General features: G+C 42.0%; 2 protein-coding genes across 2 annotated transcripts in view; one reads left to right on the top strand and one right to left on the bottom strand.

Annotated features, from left to right (window-relative positions):
• The window catches only part of atp6v1c1a (ATPase H+ transporting V1 subunit C1a), a 128,132-nt gene extending 119,800 nt beyond the window's left edge, over nt 1-8,332 (bottom strand). The window contains exons 1-2 of the mRNA XM_069920485.1: nt 8,216-8,332; nt 6,513-6,592 (exon numbers count right to left, since the gene is read on the bottom strand). The gene's annotated coding sequence lies outside the window, so the exon portion shown is untranslated. The remainder of the gene's footprint in view (nt 1-6,512; nt 6,593-8,215) is intronic.
• A 673-nt stretch (nt 8,333-9,005) lies between these two features.
• LOC138755128 (antizyme inhibitor 1-like) overlaps nt 9,006-13,262 on the top strand; it is a 56,432-nt gene continuing 52,175 nt past the window's right edge. Inside the window, exon 1 of the mRNA XM_069920483.1 lies at nt 9,006-9,242. The gene's annotated coding sequence lies outside the window, so the exon portion shown is untranslated. The remainder of the gene's footprint in view (nt 9,243-13,262) is intronic.

The raw sequence follows: 13,262 nt of genomic DNA, 5'->3' as shown, positions 1-13,262 counted from the left end.
TAAATGGCAGGATATGAGGAAAAATATTTTACTCACAGAATAGTAAGGGTCTGAAAATCATCATCTAAAAAGATATTGAAAACTGAAAATATTAATGTTTTAAAAACTAGACGCATTAGAAGTGCCAAAATCTACAAGGGTGAGAATTAGAAAAATTGATTATGGGAAAAGACTAAATAGCTATTTTTGCCCAGAATAAGATAGATTATCTTCCTGCTATTCTACAGTACCCATAATGTTTGGGACAAAGGCATTTTTTTCCTTCATTTGCCTCTGTGCTCCAGTTTTAAATTTGTATTCAAACAATTCACATGTGATTAAAGGATATTCGTGTACATTTTGGTTTAACCATGTAAAAATTACAGCACTTTTTTATACATAGTCGATCCATTTCAGGGTACCATTTCAGGGTACCATAATATATGGAATATTACACAATGGTATGTATATTAGTCATGTTTAGTACTTAGTTGCATATCCCTTGCAGGCAATGACTACTTGAAGTCTGTGATTTATAGACATCACCAGGTGCTAAGTATCCTCTCTGGTGATGCTCTGCCAGGCCTCTAATGCACCCATCTTCAGCTTGTTTCAGGGCCCTGTCCCCTCAGGTTTTCTCTTTAGGATATGGAAGGCATGCTCAATTGGATTTGGATCAGGTGACTGATTTGCCCATTCAAGAATTTTCCAGTTTTTAATTTGAAAAGCTCCTTTGTTGTTTTACAGTATGTTTATGTTTAGAGTAGTATACTTGCTGTAGGATGAAGCGCCATCGAATGAGTTTGGAGGCATTTACTCGAACTTGAGCAGATGTTTCTATACACCTCAGAATTCATTTTGCTACTGCCATCAGCATTACATCATCAATGAAGATAAGTGCACCAGTACCTGTGGAAGCCATACATGCTCAGGCCAGAACACCTCCACCATCATGTTTCACAGATGAGGTAGTATGCTTTGGATCTTGGGCAGTTCCTTTACACCTCCACACTGTGCTCATACCAACACTCTGATAGATGAGGCCAAGATTAACCTGTCTGTGCACAGACATTTTTCCAGAATTCTGCAGGTTCTTTTAAACATTTCTTGTCAAACTGTAATCTAGCCATCTTCTTTCTGTGACTAACTAGTAGTTTGCATCTTGCAGTGTAGCCTCTATATTTCTGTCCATGAAGTCTTATGCAGACAGTAGTCATTGACAAATCCACACCTGCCTCCTGAAGAGTATTTCTGATCTGTCAGACAGGCTTTTGAGGATTTTTCTTCATTATGATGAGAATTCTTCTGTCATCAGCAGTGGAGGTTTTCCTTGGCCTTCCAGTCCCTTTGTGATTACTGATCTCACCAGTTCACTTTTTCTTCTTTATGATTTTGGTAATCCTATGGTTTGGGTGATGTCTCTTACTGTTTAATTCTTTTTTTCTGCCTCAATGACTTCCTTGACTTTCACTGGCACAACTTGTGTCCTCATTGTTGAAAAATAGCAACTACAGACACCAAAGGTGATCAAAAGCATAGAAGCAAGCTTTGTTCCCTTATACCTGCATCAGTGAAGCAATTAAACATACTTGAATTTTCACAAATACGTGTGAAGTCTAATGTCCCAAATGGAGCCCTGAAATGGGGGAACTCTGTATAAAAATTGCAGTAATTTTTATATGGTCAAACCAAAATGTATACAAATAATCTTGAATAAAATCAGGAATGTGCACATTAATTACATCTGAATTGTTTGATTTCACATTTAAAACTGTGGAGGACAGGGGCAAATAAAGAAGTGCCTTTGTCCCAAACATCATGCAAGGCACTGAACACATCGCTTTGGTTTGATGATGAACACAGCATGATTTCAGAATACAGAGTCTTGGAGTTCTGATACTGCCAGATTGCTGTTTATCTGGCTGGACAAATTTATATTGGGTTAAAAAGTGACCAATGTTTAAGAAATTGGACATCAATATTGCTTTAACACTTTTTGTCGAGTGCAGTGAACTGTCAGAGAAAGAATAAGATAAATACAAGAAACAAAAATGAATTCTCAGTATTCACAGAAGAATTCAGTCAGAAGAGAATGGGCATCAGGGAAAAGACATCATGTTCTGAAAGTACAAAGGGATGTAGTCAGCAACATAATGAGAAAAGACATGGTTTTGATGAAGAGATATATATTCAAAATAATGGGGTGAATTGTACAATGTAAAGGGAGTTATTCTAATTGCAACACCAGCTTCAGCTATTGAAACTTAACTTTGTCTTGGTCCACACAACTGCATTCTGGAATTCAACCTGTTTTAGATTCCCAGTAATATTTTTTGCCATTCCTATGCTAGGTTGGTAATTTTTGACCTCATTGATTTCTTTGGGAATTTTTGAGTCAGTGAATTTGGAGGCAAATGGAATTATTTTATTATAATTATACTTTAGTTTAAGATTTTCAATAATTTCTCATTGTTTATATATATTTAAGACATGATCATCCTAATATACAAGACTAGAATGAGATACAAGCAAAAAACAAAAATGACTAAAACAAGACCAATTAATAGTTTGTATTTTTAATTGATCAGCACCTATGAGACTAACACTGCATAGTTCTGTGAGAAAACATTCAAATAGGGTGTCGTATTTGGAGTAGATGTCCCAAATACTTGCAAATCAAAACATAAATTGAATATTGTCACATATACAGGGATACAGTGAAAAACCTGTGCTATCCAGTAAAGTCAACCTTAAGTACAATAGTGGTAAAACAGTTGCAGTAAGTTTAAGGAGAGAACCTTTTGGAGCAGCATGCTGTTTGCTTTTTATCTAGAACATTTAAGCTATTTTGAGAAAGAATACAATCAACATAAATTTTTAGATTTTCTGTTAATAAGTCAATTTTTTAAAAATTCTAGTTTGCATCCGACAGAGTTTGTCTTCTTTATTCCATGAAATATGTTAACATTAACTTATCTCATAATTCAAAGTATAACATTTAATGATTTGTAATCTTCATTCTTCTGTTTTTTTTCATTGGAATGAACGATTAAAAGAGTTTTTCTTTTGTACATTTCATTTGGTTTGATGGCACCAAACAACCCAATGCCCTTTGGATTAAAAGGTGTAGGGTTTCAAATTATTAGTACAACTAGATCTCAATGTCCTGGTTCAAGAGTCCTCGTGATTAGGCAACATTGTTAAGAACTCATTTACATGCTTCAAGTTTACACTTCACGAGGACAAGCCAATTAAGATGTAATCAAATTAAAGTAACCATTAACAATTTCTGTAAGAACATAAACACATGTATGAGGGTAATTTTTTGGCATTTGTAGACAAGACAACTCATTTTGTAGGTTCTGAGATGGATTAAAAAAAGGCCAATTTGATACTGCAGACACTCCCACAGGTAGGGTAGGAAGCACATAACAGAGAGCAAAGACAAATATTTTGAAAAGTTGGTGCACTCCTGACAAATAGATTCAACATTCTCAGTGTTATCATTTTGAGTGTTTTGGGGAATATCCTTGAATCAATTCACCTGATAATATCTTTCAGATTATAGAGCCAGTATTAGGTGTCTGGTATCAGGCAAGCACATGGCATGGTCTGCTATTGAAGAAGACTTTGTGGCTCAATGGTATGAATGTTGGCCTGGGAGAGGATGGATGTTGGCTTACTTTGCCTGCCAGTGTAATGGGATATGCATTGGAGCTTGCATATCCCTCTATTCCCTGCATTATCAATGTGACTGTTGAGAAGCCTCTTAAATGCTACTATTATACCTCTTCCACCACTATTCCTTGCACCACATTCCAGACACCTACCACCCTCTCGGTAAAAAAAGCCTGTACATCTCCCTTAAATTTACACCTCCCGCCCCCCCTCCCCACTTAGATGGTAACATGTTTACCGTAGGGAAAAGATTATAACCATCAACTCAATGAATACCTCTCTTAATTTTATGTATCCATTAAGTCACCCCTCAGCCCGACGCTCCAGAAAAAACAACCCAAATTTAGCCTGCTTCTCCTTTAAGTTCACACCCTCTAATCCAGGCAACATCGCAGTACATCTATTTTGTACCCTTTCCAAAGCCTCCACACCCTTCCTGAAATGGAGTGACCAGAATTGCGTGCAATACTCCAAGTGCGGCCAAACTAAAGTTTTATATAGCTGCAACATGACTTCCTTTCTTGTATATTTAAAGTCCCAGCCAATGAAGTAAAGCGTACCATACTTCATTACCCTATCTACTTGCTTGGTTACTCAAGGATCTATGCACCCGAACCCACTATTCTCCCCTCTCCCAACCAGATCTTTCTGCACACCACATTGATTCAAGAGTCCTGTCATTAACTGTATACCATCCACCTTAAAAAAATCTCCCCAAAGTGGAAAACCTCACACTTCTCACCCCTTTATCTGATCTGTATCCTAATGTATTCCTTGACAGCTCCCTACACTGTCCACATCTTCTCAGCTGGTGTGTGTGTGTGTGTGTGTGTGTGTGTGTGTTTCCCTCTCAAATGTGCTAAATTATATCCCTAAGTATCCTCTCCAGTAGCTTCGCTGATGATTTTTGAGCTCCATCTAGAAACGTGCACACTGTTGACAAGGGTGACATTGGTTGTTTAGAAGTGGCACATGTTGAACAATTTCTCATTTGTTACAAAAAGTAGAACCACTGTAGCTTTGAGGAGGAAGGAGGCGGCACTGCAACAATGTGAGAAACACATTGGGCTGATGATTTACATTGGGTTTGAGTCTGCTGCAGATATTATTGGTAAGATCTTAGCTTCAATGCTACCCTGAAGCAGTTCAACTAACTGTGGCCAATCATACTTTATAAACATGTTCCACATTGCCAACCAGTTAAGAGTCAAAAGCTTTTGTGAAGTTTAAAAGCCCATGTACTGTTGTTGATGCTGACTGATAATGATTTTACTTGCTACAGCCAAACAGATTCTTGCAACAGAAAATTATAATAGTAAACTAATTAAATTCAGATCAGCTTTCAGGTTTATGGTCAGAGTACATACATGACATCACAGACAACCCTGAGATTCTTTTTCCTGTGGGCCAGGCAGAATTAATGGGGGGAAAAAACTGACTCAACATACACATGTAAAAAGGTCTTATGAAACCAAGATTAACCTGTATCAGAGTGATGGCAAGAGCAAAGTGTGGAGGTGCAAAGGAACTGACCAAGATAAAATGCAGGGGTGGCAAAATTGCAGGTGGCGAGCCACATGCAGATCTTTGACATGTAATATGTGGCTTGCAGATATATGTTGCCTAGAGGAGATACCAGCACTCCCAAAGCTGCCCCGGGACACTTCGAATCTCTGCAGCCAGACCAGCGGGTCCCGTGAAGGTCAAAGCCTGAGCGGCGTGACTAGGACAGAGAAGAGGCAGGCAGTGTGCACTGGAGGAACGACCCCCCCCACCACAGAGGAACGGAGCGAGCAGCACACGCTGGAGTTGGTTCTCCTTGCTCAGGCTGGGTCACACTACAGCTGAGTGCTGCCAACGTGGGGTGTGCCTTAGAAAGCACAGGCAAATCTGAGAGTCCTCTGCAGGGAGTGGCCACAGAGGTCGGGAAGCCAGGGTTGAACCAGAGCTCCAATGAGGCATGGCCTGCTCCAGAGATGAGGTGACTGTCCAGGCACTCTGGCAGGAGGGAATGTAAGATGAAGGAAACAGGGAGAAGAGGCTGGTAGGGGTCGTCAATGAGGACATAGCTAGAGCTGGCAGCAGCAGTGAAGATCCTTTCAGTGTCCACAGGCCCTGGCCCCACCGGATGGAGAGTCAGTACCAGGCAAAGGAAAGACCACTCCATACCCCAAGCCTCCAGTCCTAGCAGCTGCTCCCCCCATATTTGGTATGGATATATGTACTTTTTGATTATTGAAACATACAAATGAGCAGTTTAAAACACAAATGAATATTAATGTAAACATTTTTTAATATTTATTAAAATTTTGTAATGAAATATACATGTAAGAGTAAAAACATGTATGTAATTTTTTTCATGTCTTGCAGCTCTCAAACATTTGAAGATGATCATATGTGGCTCTTCCATTAAGCAAGTTTGGCCACCCCGATCCCAAGTATACCACCTCATCCGTGAAACATGGGGGTGTGGGTGTTAATCCCTGGGCACGTATGGCTGCCACAGGTACTGGCGCACTTATCTTAATTGATGATGCAGCTGCTGATTGCAGTAATAAAATGAATTCTGAGGTGTAGAGAAACATCTGATCTCCTCAGGTTTGAGCAAATATCTCCAAACTCATCCTTCAGCATGACAATGATCTCAAACATACTGCTGAAGCAACAAGGAGTTTTTCAAAGCTAAAAACTGGAAAATTCTTGAATGATCAAGTCAGTCACCTGATCTAAATCCAAATGAGCATGCTTTCCATGGAGTACAGTTAGCGTAGCAATTAGTGTAATGCTGTTACAGTGCCAGCGATCAGAACCGGGGTTCAAATCCTGCTGTCTGTAAGGAGTTTGTACGTTCTTACCATATCTGCATGGGTTTCCTCCAGTTTCATCAGTTGCTCCCACTTCCTTCTTGATTACTTCTGAGCATCAGTTTAAATGCCTGCATTTCAACAAAGGATTTCCAAGACTGAACTTTGGAATGACTTTATAAAATTGTGCATAAGCTGTAATGGTCTGGGTATCGCTCTCTCTCTCTCTCACACACACACACACACACACACAGTTGGGTTGTATAACTAATATGTTATATTATTAGTAGTTATTAATAAATATGGTGTTTTAAAAGAAAAATATAACATTGCCTTGGTGAATTTCTATTGCTGCTGGTCTGCAAACAAATTTGGGGCTCATCCGGAATCTAACTAAAATTGGAGCTGATTGATTTTCAATTTGATTGCTTAAATCCCTTTTTGAAAGCAAATTTAAAGACTTGTGGGTGTGTGGGAAAACAGCAATGGATAGGAATGAGTTTTTGAAATAGCCATTCTCTGTGGGTTTGCCCAAAAGTTGGGACGTTTTAAATAAAACAGTCTATGAAAAAAGGTGGAGTTCCGAAGAATTATAGTAAGAACTTGTACAGCAGCCAGGAAGTTTGGAGATGAGTTAGAACAGTTTCCTGAGAGTAAATTCTTTGAGCAGCGCTTACAGTTGGAACAATTTGAGTTAGAAAAACTGAGATTTGAGATGAAGGAAGCAGAGAAGCGGAGGCAGTTTGAGCTGTGTATTTGAATTAGAAGTAGAAGAACAGATTTGAGATGAAGGAAGCAGAGAAGCAAAGGCAGTGAGTGTATAATTACACCTCAAAACAGTAGAAGATACAATTCTAAAGAGTCAATTTTTAACTATTTATTAATGACTATTAACAATATATCTTTACCTAATTAACCCCACTATAAGTATCTATACTCGAGATGGCAGAGGTCGACAGCATCGAGTCCACGCTGCTGAAGATCCAGCTGCGCTGGATGGGTCACGTCTCCAGAATGGAGGACCATCGCCTTCCCAAGATCGTGTTATATGGCGAGCTCTCCACTGGCCACCGTGACAGAGGTGCACCAAAGAAAAGGTACAAGGACTGCCTAAAGAAATCTCTTGGTGCCTGCCACATTGACCAACGCCAGTGGGCTGATATCGCCTCAAACCGTGCATCTTGGCGCCTCACAGTTTGGCGGGCAGCAACCTCCTTTGAAGAAGACCGCAGAGCCTACCTCACTGACAAAAGGCAAAGGAGGAAAAACCCAACACCCAACCCCAACCCACCAATTTTCCCCTGCAACCGCCGCAATCGTGTCTGCCTGTCCCGCATCGGACTTGTCAGCCACAAACGAGCCTGCAGCTGACGTGGACTTTTTACCCCCTCCATAAATCTTCGTCCGCGAAGCCAAGCCAAAGAAAGAAAAGTATCTATAACAAATATACAGATATATTTACAAGCAGTGTATCTGAAAAACCAAAACCATTACAGTCTGTGTCCAATATTCAAAAAGGAAAAATCCCTCCCAAAACCCCACATCCAAAAATGCAGTCCACAGAATTCATTCTCAAAGCACAATATCCAAATTCAGTTCTTTAACTGAATAACGAAAGGACATTGTATTGAATATCGGAGAGAGAACTGAACGATGTTGCTTTGTTGTAAGCTGATGAATCCTTTTCTCAAGGCTTCCCTAGATGACTTTCCTCCATTCTCAAATCATGGTTTTTTAACCCTTCTTTAACTTACTTTCACACCACTCTCCAGTTGGTCTCCACAGCTCCAGCTGCCATTCTGAACGTTCCATTCTCTCTCGGTCTGCACAGCTTGACTCAACTGGACCACAATTCACACACAGAGTTCCCAGCAGAATTCCATCCTTTATGACAGTCCAAAAGGTCAGTCTATGGTCCATAACAATACACACATTTTTTTAAAAATCTAATTCACCAGTGAGCAAGGAAAAGCAGGTCGGTGAATGGTTCGGGTCAGCACCTTTTCTCAAGACCAAAGTGACACGTCTATTGTGAAAGTGCCCTCTTCACTCTACTCCCATGGGGGTGGGGGGAAGAAGGTACAGGAGCCTGAAGAAGAGCACTCAGTGGCACAAGGCCAGCTTCTTCCCTGCTGCCATCAGATTCCTGAATGATCAATGAATCAAAGACACTGCCTCACTTTTGGTGCCCTGTTATTTTAATTTCTTTTGTAAGTCATGTTGTTAAGATGGTTATAATATGAACGTTTGCACCATGGCGCTGCCGCAAAACACCGAACTTCATGACTTATTCATGACAATAAATTCTGATTCTGAACCCCATGGAAAAGCAACCTGTCTCGCAGATTTAAAAAAACTAATTTGGCCTCCGAATGTTTGGCACGAATGCAGGAAATCCCCCTCCCCTCCCCACATTACCTACAACATTGATGGGCGCTACCGTCAGTAGCACCCCGTCATTGAGACTGACGCGAGCAGAGCCGCCGGCCGGGCACGGGGCAGGCGGTTGTTGTGGCAACCAGGACCCTGGTGTGGAGGAGGCGGCGTCAGCATCCGGGTACCGGGCCGACCCTTTAAAAGCGCGCGCTGGGCGGTTGGCTGCTTCTTTTACACGCTGTCCGCCGTCTCTTTGCATGCGTCGTTCCTTCCTCTTCAGTCGAGACTAGCTTTTATGGCAAAGAGCGGTTGTCGTCTTTCTCTCGCACGACCCCCTGTTACTTTTTAAAAATTCCGCCTAAAAAGAGAAGACGCTTTACCAAATCTTTTGGGCCGTTATACCGCGTAAGTACATTCGATGTGGTGTTCTCTTTTGGACGTGAAGGTGCCATGTTTCTGAGATCGGCGAACCGGACCGTCAGCTTGGTGTCGGTGTGACAAAAGGGCTGCGTGGGGACGGGACGGGGTGCGGGACCGTGGAGAGGGGGGAAATTTGAGTGACGTGAAACGATTTTCGTTGCGCAATGACAGCCGGAGGTGAAGCCTGGGGGCGAGTTGTGTTCGTGGGGAGGAGTAACGAGCCGGCGGACGATTGCTCCGGCCTTCTTTGCTCCCACATTTGAAGGCGAGCTCGGGAATCCCAGCGTCCTTTGCGGCCTTCTCCCCGTCACGTGTCCCGCCCGACGCGGCTGCCGACTCATAAGTGGCCGCCGGGGCTGTCAGTGAGGCCGTGACATTGATGGCTGGCGATTCTGGGGGGGTCAGAGAGCGCGCCGATGGCGGCAGTTGGAAGGGGGATTGAAATTGAGGGGTTCCAACGGCGCCGCGAACTACATTTGAACGCCTTCTCTGCAGCAGTGTCGGAATGAATCGGACGTGGAGGAAACTCCGCTCCGTGGCTTAACTCTGTTACAAGGCGCGACTGCACTTCCTGGACAGGGACCGGCCATGGATGCCGGTGCTTACATTTGTCCTGGTTTCCTCTGAGAAGGGGCAGCCGACAAGGGAGTTTCCGCAGTGAGGGAGCCGGCGGTCCGCACTCCCTGGTTCCGGGCATGGGAGCTGGGCTGGCAGACCGCCCGACCTCTCCCCGGCAGGAATACAAGCGCTCGCTTTGGACATGGTTCCTAAATCACGAGAACGATGGAAACCTTGGGGCGTGCTTTAGTGTTTTTGAATTGTGGCTTTTCCTGCTCTGATTGTTTGGTTTGATGATAAGAAATTTTCCAACAATTGAAGCCAGGTCATTTCTTTGGGAGGAAAGACGAACAGATAACTTCAACCCCCACCCATCAACTTTTTAGTTCCCGTTATTATTCCTTCGTCTATGTTCCATTCCACCAAAGTCTTATTAGTACTTTAAAATCTTGATTTGGAACAAATGACGGGCTTCTATAAAAATAGTGAAGTGGAACAGTTTGATTTCGTGCTTTGCTTGAATTTCTCCCCGCCCATCCGTTTCTGGCGTTGAAAAAGGCGCGCCGGTGCGATGCGATTGGAAAGTGTTGCGTCTGTTATTCTTAGTTTGAAATAATAGCCGGTGGTGAAAATACTCTAGTTAGGATTAATGCCACGGTTGCGTGTGGACGATAGCCCCGGCTGCGCGTGTGGTCATGCTAGAGAGCCGGGCTCAGGAGTGTCAGTGTCAGGCCAGTTCGTTTTCAACCTTGTCAACGAGTTCTATGGCTCAGAGCTTTCGTTAATGTTTAGGGTGACCTTGAGTTTGAGTTTTGAAGTTCGGGAGAAAAACATGACGCCTTGTTTACCTGATCACATCTCACTCCTGCTGAAGTGAAGTCATTTCTCCACATCGTTCTCCCGGGAAGTTAGCCTTTTTTTTTAACTCTTGAAGGGGGCTGTGTTTAAATCAGTGGATGACAATTAAGTTGAAAGAAACTCGAAGTAAAGGTGTCGTCTCAATTTTGTTAATGTGTTATCAGGCACATATAAAGTAGAATTTGGATAATTGATGTAAATTGGAGGGATTGGTCATATTTATAATAACCCAAATATTCATAAAGATAGCTCCACATGTCCCTGTTTTCCAATGATACAACAGCAAATGACAATGTAAACAGTAAATGGAAGCATTGAGACAAAGATATAAATAGTAACCCAATAAGCTTTACTGAAAACATGGCCCTCCGATCCTGATCTGTTTCTCTTGTCCATCTGCCAGTTCTAGGCTGCTTCCAAGTTCACATCCATACCCTTTACTTTGGATGCTGTATGCCCACTGTTGACACCTAGAAACGTGCTATAATCAAAAGACAATGATTAATTTTATTTAAAATTCAAAAGTGCACTTAACCCAAGGACTTAACATTTTTATTTCATCTTTACACTGGGGCTACTTCATGCACTTGTCCACAACTTGTCAATTTTTAAACTTTGATACCATCCTCCATCCTGCTGTCAAGTTTCTGACACTTCTCTTTCTAGATTTCTGCCTCCATCTCAGGAAACAAGCTATATACTGACATTTCCTACAAACCTACTTATGGTTCACACAACTACCTAGAATATACCTTCTCCAATTCTGCCTATTCTTTTCCTATTTTTGCTGCCTCTGCTATATCTGCATCAAAATTTAGATCTTTTGTTCCAGGATATCAGAAATTTCCCTTTTTTTAGGAAAATGGCTCCCCTTCTACTGTGGTCACATCTCTAACATTTCTTCTGTTACTTCAGGTTCTGTTCTCATTCTGCCTTCTTCCAAACAGAATAGGGTTCCTCATCTTTGCCTTTCACCCTCCCCAGCCTCAACATTCACTGCAACTGGACTCCACCTCCACCCACATTTATACCTCCCATCCCTTTCTGTAGGAATTGTTCCCTCTATTACTCTTGCCCCTCTCCACACACCTCTTGGTGACTCTGGTACTTTTCCCCTGCACCACTTGCTCTGGCAACTCTTCCCTCACTTACATTCAAGGGCACAAACACCCCTTCCAGGTGAGGCAAATGGTCATGTATTTCCTCTCATCTCACATACATTTGTTACTCTGATATGGCTGCCTCCTCCCTAGTGAGTCCCAGTGCAATCTTTGGGATAGCTTTGCAGAACATCTGTGCTTTGTCACGGTGGCCATTCTGGGCTCCAGGTCTTGTGTCCATTTCATCTCTCATTTTTCACTCCTACACTGTCCTGTCCATCTTTGTCCTTCACTGACAGGGCGAAGTCTAACATAAACTAGAGGAACACCTCGTATTCTGCCAGGACAGTCTACAGCCCAATGGTTTGAGCATTGAATTTTACAGTTTTGGGTGACAAAATTTCCTCACACAGTGTCTAGCCTGAAATGTTTTTATCTTTTTCTCCCACTGAGTTCCTCTAGAAAATTGTGTTTTGCTGCAGACACTGACTCTGTTTTATCTCAATTTTATTTCATGCCAGATCCAAAATCCTGTTGTGTCAGGCCTTGGTCAGGTAGCCAGGCATTTGTCAGGATATTTTTAAAAAGTAAATGCACTTAATTCAGGTCTGGCCCCATTATGAGGAATGAAGTGCAAGGCATTAGAAATTCTGTACTAAGACTCGAACCAATCCTAGAGTACTTTAATCTCTTATGGACAGAATGCCTTAGAAAATATGTTGGAGTGGAATGTAAAATTTAGCAGAATAAAGTATAGACGCCCAAGAGTTAAAATTTGAAGAGTCAGCATAAAGTTGGGGACTGCTTTGCAACTTTTAAAGTATGAAAGAGGTAGCGAAAATGTGGAGTGAGTGACCTGCTCTTTCCCTTGCTGTGGAACGTAGGACCATAATGTACAGTTGAAGCAAAGAAGATTGGATGCAGAGGGTGGTAGAAATTTGCTTCATTTGATCCTTGCTCAGTTATTTTTTCAAGTGAAAGGTGATTGATTTTTTTGTTAACTGAAGAATTATAGATAGATGGCAGGTCGTAGATCAGCCAAAATCTAATTGAATTTAGATGTGCAGTTAAATCACAATATCAGAAGATATAGGAGCAGAAGTAGGCTCATTGGCCCATCGAGTCTGCTCCATCATGAGCTGATCCATCCAGCCACTCAGCCCCTCTCCCCAGCTTTATCCCCTGTAACCCTTGATGCCCTGACTAATTAAATACGTGTCAATTTCTGTCTTAAATACACCCAACAACTTCACATTCATAGTCACCTGTGGCAACAAGTTTCACAGACTCATGACCCTGTGACTAAAGACATTTTTCTCCATCTCTGTTTTAAATTGACACTCTTATCTTGAAATTATGCCCTCTTGTCCTAGAATCCCCTAGCATAGGAAATATCCTTACCGCATCTATCTGTCCATGCCTGTCAGCATTCAAAATACCTCTGAGTTCCCCTTCATCCTTCTGTATTCCAATGAGTACAGTCCAAGAG

Source organism: Narcine bancroftii, chromosome 2 (assembly GCF_036971445.1).
Source record: "Narcine bancroftii isolate sNarBan1 chromosome 2, sNarBan1.hap1, whole genome shotgun sequence".
NCBI lineage: Eukaryota > Metazoa > Chordata > Chondrichthyes > Torpediniformes > Narcinidae > Narcine > Narcine bancroftii.
The sequence above is the reverse complement of the archived record's forward strand: the minus strand, read 5'-3'. Positions and strand labels throughout refer to the sequence as shown.